Source organism: Galeopterus variegatus, unplaced genomic scaffold (assembly GCF_000696425.1).
Source record: "Galeopterus variegatus unplaced genomic scaffold, G_variegatus-3.0.2 Scaffold15664, whole genome shotgun sequence".
Classification (NCBI taxonomy): Eukaryota; Metazoa; Chordata; class Mammalia; order Dermoptera; family Cynocephalidae; genus Galeopterus; species Galeopterus variegatus.
The window spans coordinates 11,709-18,286 of record NW_007741775.1 but is presented as its reverse complement, the minus strand read 5'-3'; the positions used below and the strand labels follow the sequence as shown (position 1 = coordinate 18,286).

Sequence of the window (6,578 nt, the reverse complement as noted above, 5' to 3'; positions counted from 1 at the left end):
TGAGGGCTGGGCCCCATTCTTCCCCAACCAAAGAGCAAGAATCACGTTTCTCACTTGATTTGGATCAAGGATTCAAACCTTCCACTGCTCACACTGGACACTTTGCTATTCTTTGTTCATACTTACTGTGACCAGTGGTCACTCCCCTTCTCTGCAGCATGCCTATGGCGGAGATTTTTCCCTGTTTGTTCATTGCAAGAGTTATATTGAAAAGTGAATAAGACCAAGTCGAGATTCAGGGCCTCTGCTGAGATCTGCTCACAACTCCTTAAACCAAAACAGCCTCTGCTGCTGAGGAAATTTCAAGTCTCAGCACTTGGCATTTGTATTTCTGTTAATGTTTGCAATGGCTTCCATGAGGGATTTGTGGGCCTCTCTCTCCACTATGCGCTCATCTGCTGCAGATCATTTTCCACTTTTGCAGGTCTCTTTAGGAATCTGAGGTCATCAGTCACCTCAGAATCTCTAGCTGTGAAAGCCACGGGCAGAGGATGCTGTAGGGGAGAGGTTTGGAGTTACACAGCGGTATCAGAGATGAGCTAGAGTTTGTGGGTAAGGGTGGTGGTGTTGAAGACAAAGCAAATGTGGGCATGAGAATCTGGACGAACAGTAGAGATTGACAATACAGCCTCATCTGCTTTATTTCACCTGGACCAGAGAGCTGACTCTTCCAGATATGCATGGAACAGAGGTGACCCTATAGCCCACCATTGTATCACTGGTTCTCAGCCCACAAAGACCTATTTGTCCATTTTGGAGGGGATTGAAATAAAAGAAAATTTCCAAACCTCTTAATTTTTTGATTTATTCCTGAGTTAAAAAGATCTCCAGCACTTATTCATCTTGCATGTCTAGCATAACTTTCCCTGTGAGTGCGTAAGCCACTGAGAGAGCCCCACCTTGGAAGCAGACTTTCTGCAGGCCCTTAGTAGACCCTGGGAATTGAAATCTAGAAACGTTCTCCTTAGACTTGCAGAGTCTTCTGCACTCAAGCTGCTGAGGGGTCTGAATGGGGATGCAGGGGGTGACATTCCCCTGCTGCTACAGATGGAAAGTTCTACTGCAATATATTTTCTTCTTATGATCATACACCAGAATATGTGCTTGTGTGTGTGTGTGTGTTTCTCTACATGTCTTTTGCAGGTATAAATGATGGAGCATGGGTGTGAGTGTCTGTTCAGTGGGCATATAAGGCAGAGGAACAAGCATCTACCAACATTGGTTTCATTTAACACAATGTGATCATCCAGTACATATATTTATGGAAATAACAGATTCAATTCAAATAAACATGTGTGTACTGAGTTCTTGTGCTGGTTCTTGTTTTTTGTCCTGTGGGGAATAAGGCGAATGGGAGGACCATGCTCCTCCTCTGTTTCCAGGAGAGAAGACAATTCAGTGACAGGAAATGCAGTCTGAGGTCAGTGGAAAACAGGCAAAAGTAACAGCGGTCACTGGGCTCCAGTAGGGGGAAGCTCAGGGAGCACCAGGTCATGTGGGAAGGTTTGAGGTGGGAGATGGGTCCTGGCAGGTCCCTCAGGTTGGTAGACTAGGGTGAGGTGCGGAAGGAAAGGAGTGTCTGTGGGCCCTGAGGGCAGAACGCCAGGTGGGGAAGATGCATGTGATGACCAGATGATGCTTCCAAGTCACATCTGCAATCTGTCTGTCAGGTCTGATCGCAGCAGAGTCCTCGGATCCGCGGCGCCTGCAGAGCAGCAAGTAGAGCAGGATCGCGCTCCCCAGCAGGACGGCCACACCCAGTCTCCAGCGGTTCCCCAGGGACTTGTGCCACTCCCACAGCGCGGCCAGCCGCCTGGCCCCCCGCGATCCCCGCACGCGGGCCGCCACCTCCCCGGCCACCCTCCGCAGCCGCTCCTCAGGGTCTGCCCAGCGCAGCGCCTGCCCCAGCCCGTACACCTCGTTGGTGTAGTGGGCGCCCCCGTGCGCCCTCAGCAGCCCGTCGTTCAGTGCCAGGAGCTGCTGCACCTGTGCCTCCTGCTCCCTGCTGGTGGCACGGTTGTCAAAGGCGCAGACGCGGCCCCCGCATGTAGCCACCAGCTCCCTCAGGGCGCGGTTCTCCGTGCAGCGCACGTAATCCTGCAGACGGCCCCCGGCCAGGTCCTCCCTCCTAGTGAAGACGACGACCGTCCGCTCCAGGACGCCCTCCCCTAACAGCTCCTGCACCTTCCTCACTGCCTGCTGGTCCTGCGCGGTGTAGCGGCCCAGCTGGGTCACCAGTGTAACAGAGAACCCTGTCGTGACCAATGTCATCTTAGGTAGGCACGACTCCGTTCTCATTGTCAGACTAACCCCCTTCTGCATGAGAAACCATTGATCTTCTCATAGAAACAAAAACTGTTGCATAGAAATAGGAACCATACACAGTGAACCGTTACATAGTAACAAAAACCATACACAGTGAAAATGTTTATGCTTGATGGCTTTAACTGCTCACGTTGGCTTCTGTAACCTAGTACCTAGCTCGCTTTGTGCACCTGGACAAACCCGTGTGTCAACGGGATGTGGATTTTGCCTTTTTAAACTCCACCAGACTAAGGCTAGTTGCTGCTCTCCCAAAATACCTAGGGGAGGCAGTCGCTGGCCAGCTAATAGAGACTCTGTTAAAATTCTTAATTGTTTGGTTCCTTTCCTGGGTGACAACCTCACAACACCAGGAGCAGCGCGTGGGGCCTGGGGGCAGAGAGCAGGTAGCAGCGGCCTTTCTCCACACCCCAGGTCTGTCTTGGAGGTTTCAGAGCTGAAAATGTCTGGGGTTTCAATGATTTCCACGTGCCACTTGGCCCACCTCCAGCTGGCCGTGGTGCAGGTTCTGATCACAGACGTGGCCCTGAGTCTGGAGAGGAAACATCTCAGTCCCAGGATGCTGTTCCCTGTGGCGCTCTTCCCTGCGCCTGTTTTCTCCACCAGGATGAGCCTCAGCCTGGGCTCCTGCAGGGACTAGGTGTCCTTTTCTGAACTTGAAAGAAGAACTTGTTTGTAAGCTCCAAATCTTAAACCTACCTATCCTGGGTAACTGGATCTCCCGGGATGCCTTTTGAACAAAGGAGAATAGTGCCTTCAACTTTTGCTTTTTCAATCAAACCGTTTACTAAGGTGATCTACTTAGAGACTTTTTGAGCTCCTGAGCAATCCCTGCCCACCCGTTCCTTTCATCTTTGGCTTTCCTGCACACACCTGTAGATGCTCCAACACCTGGTGGACATTTCTCTAGAAGATAGCCCTTTATGATTTCAGGACATTTTCTCATCTGACATTAGCTCTCTCTGGTCATTTGCACACATGCAGACTGCAGAGGGCCTTCATTTCCACCTGCCTTCTCATTGTTCTTTCCATACATGACACTGTGGTGGAGGCTCTAACGCATCTTCAGAAACCACCCCCAGAAGGATGGGTGTTCCCTGAGTGGGATCTGGAGTCAGACACCTTAGGTTTGAACCACTGCCTCTGCACTGCCTAAGGGAGGAGCTGTGGGGAAGTTGCTTAATCTCCTTGAGACTTAATTTCCCTCTTCTGGAAAATGGGAATAATGATATAGGTTGCTCCTCAGAGGATTCCCAAGACAGTTAGATGAGCTAATCCACATAAGAGCTGAGCACAGGGCTGGCACCTAGCAAGTGTTCAATGACTTTGTGTTTTGAGCGGGCTGGGAGTAAGAGATCATCATGTCAGTGTGGGTGACAGGGAAACAGTATTATCTTGGGGCTCCTGACTCAAACTCAGATCTGGATGGCATTCCTAGGTCCCCTGTCCATGATTCTAAGCCAGCCTTTAGGGGGTTGAGCTCATACAAAGGGACTGCATTGACTGACTAGGTCAGCCTAGTACACGAGGATACTTCAAAACGTTAGTGGAAAAATAGGTATAAAAGATAACCAATTTTTTATGAACGTTAAGTACCTCATACAGAGCTGAGAAGATGAGGCCAAGTCTTGGTTTTCACTTCTCTGAGACCACCTCCTTGCTGAAATCTCTATCCCTGCCCATCTGGGGCTGGGCATTTGAGGACAGGCAGTGCTCTTTGCAGGGGCTCTCAGGACTGCATGGTTTGAAGTTACATAGTCCAGTGGCAGGCAGAATGGAATCTACCATCTCATCTCAGAGATCAAAGCCTAACACCTTATTCCTACCCAGTTGGGACATACCAGCCTCAGCTCTCAGCCTTTGCAGTTGTGTTAACAGGGGGAGGGGAGACTGCAGCTCAGTGCTTAGGAATTACCTTAGTCTCACTCAAACGTTATGAACTGACTTTAGATTCTGATGGGAGAGAGACATCTGCAGGGTCTTAGGAACTGACCACACCTGTGTTGTGGCATTTGCTCTGCTACTGTCTGACGTCCACATGCAAAACAATATCTGAATCTCAGTTTTGTCACCTTAAAAATGAAGGGGTGTGGATTTTGATGATACCAAAGTCATTCTTCAAATCTACGCTTCTATAACCTGGTTGTATCATTTCTTTTGGTAAATTTCATGATTAGTTCCTCTTTTTCTAGATGTGAATTTTAACCTTATGCTACAGTTGAGATGAGAACAAGTTTAGTGGGAAGCTAAATTCAGTTTCAAGCATTGAGAATGTCAAGAGTTGAAATGGAATGAGAGGTTTCAAGCTGCTCAGATGTTGGTGTCCTCCGATGTGGGGCATGGGAAAGGCAACTGAATTTTTCTCTTGGCTTCTGCATTCCCAATACAGACTCATTCGTCTAAGGCTGTGAATCCTGTAGTCCTCCTGGCTTTGTGTGAATCTGAGACAACAAGAAGGTTTGCAAGTCTCAGAATGAAAGTGATGGCCCACCCCAGCCAAGATAGCACGTTTCAGAAGATGGCAGCCAGAGACTGGGCAAATGGGTTCATTTCTGCCACAGAATCTAACCACCACCCCATTACCCATCCTGGCGGAACACAACATTTCCAAGTTCCCCACTTTGTAGGTTATGGTGAAAGCCACTCTTATCTGAGATCATTTGCAGCTCTTCTCGGGAATTGTTTCTGGCCTTATTTAACCTCTATGGTCCTCAGTTTCTTCATATTAAAATGGAGATAATAATGGTTGAACCTACCTTATACTTCACCGTCCATTTCAAGTTCGACCTCCTTCTGTCTCCACCCTGGTTACTCCAGGTAACTGCGTTCTCTCCATCAGCACCGCACAGGAAGGAGCAGCAAAGAGAGAGGTCGGCTGGATAACTCTGGCGAAGGACTTTGAGAACAGGTTCGCCTCGTATTCAACCCAAAGGTGTTTCTGTTTCTGCATTACCTCCCCTGCTGCCTCCCCAAAGCCTTCAATTAAGTTTACTCCACAGGCCTTATGTGATTGATTATTTTGTGTCTAGAAATCAACAAACTCCCAGAAATGAAGAAACAGTTTCAAGATTCAGAGCAAAGAACAAGAATTTAGCTGAAGCAAGAAGTCCTTGGGGCTGGCTGTGTAGCTCAGTTGATTAGAATGCTTTTTCTGTCCATCTGGAGTGTAATCTCTCTCATAACTAAACACCCTCACTCCTGTTATGGTTGTCACCACTGCTCTGACGTCACCCATGTAAGTCTATCACTGAAAGGAATTACCTATGGGAATCCCCCTTTCTCTTCCCTTCTGTGACTCAGATGTTTATATTTGTAAAATCCAACACCAGAGAGGTGGCCTCTTTGTCATTATCAGTCTATCTCCATTTCTCATCTTCTGTCTCTGAGTCTCTTAGATTCTGTCTCATTTTTCCTCTTGAAAACCCTGTGTAATGACAGTTTATCTCTCAGTTGTTGTTCTCCAACACATTCTTCAGTAAATCATGTTCTATCGACCTTTTGTACCCTTGACCGCCTCCCTGTAGAGAAGGTCAGGTCCTCCTCGTACAGAAGGTCGGTCCACTCACTTACTGAGGCCCTGAGCAGCCAAAGGTCTTTCCCGAAATCTCACTGGGGAGCAGGAGCTGAGGCTGTGCCAGGGCTTCTGCTGGGATATCCCGGTGGTCACAGCCCTCTGCCTTTTGAAGGCTGGCTAGATGAATTCTCTCCCAGAAGAAGCATCTCGGAGCTTTCGCTGTCGTCAGCCTTGAATCATTCCCCATCCCTGTGCCCAATCCAGGCTCAAACAGAGAGGGGCAGATGTGTCCTTCAGACACGTGCTCTTACCACAGACTTGCTCCTCATCGTCACCCATCATCCCTCGTTGTCTTGTGCTCACCAGGAACAGCCACAGACTTGGCTCGTTTGTCCATTCCTTTGTCACATAGGTGTATGCCACCTAAAATCAGGGGAAGAGCGTGGTGCTGGGGTCATCACAGTAAAAAGACACTGTCCCAGCCTTCCAGGGTCTTAACATCTGTTGTGTGTTATGTGTGTATGTTGGTGGGAGGAGGGATGGAGTGGGGTGGGGAAGAATGCAGGTGAAATTTGTGATGGTTCCTACTTCAGGAACAGTGGATATCGGGATATTACGGAAGGGCAGAGCAGCGCCCCTTTCCTGTTCTTGAGTTAGGAGAGCATTTGGAACCATTTGGTATTTTCAGTGTCTGACTTCAGAACCTCTAAATAGAAGAAGGGGAGGGTAGGTTATGAATGGG

The 6,578-nt window shown here is 48.7% G+C and overlaps 1 pseudogene; it reads right to left on the bottom strand.

The window, feature by feature from the left end:
* Positions 1 to 383: 383 nt before the first annotated feature.
* Positions 384 to 6,178, bottom strand: LOC103582310 (annotated as a pseudogene).
* Positions 6,179 to 6,578: the final 400 nt, after the last annotated feature.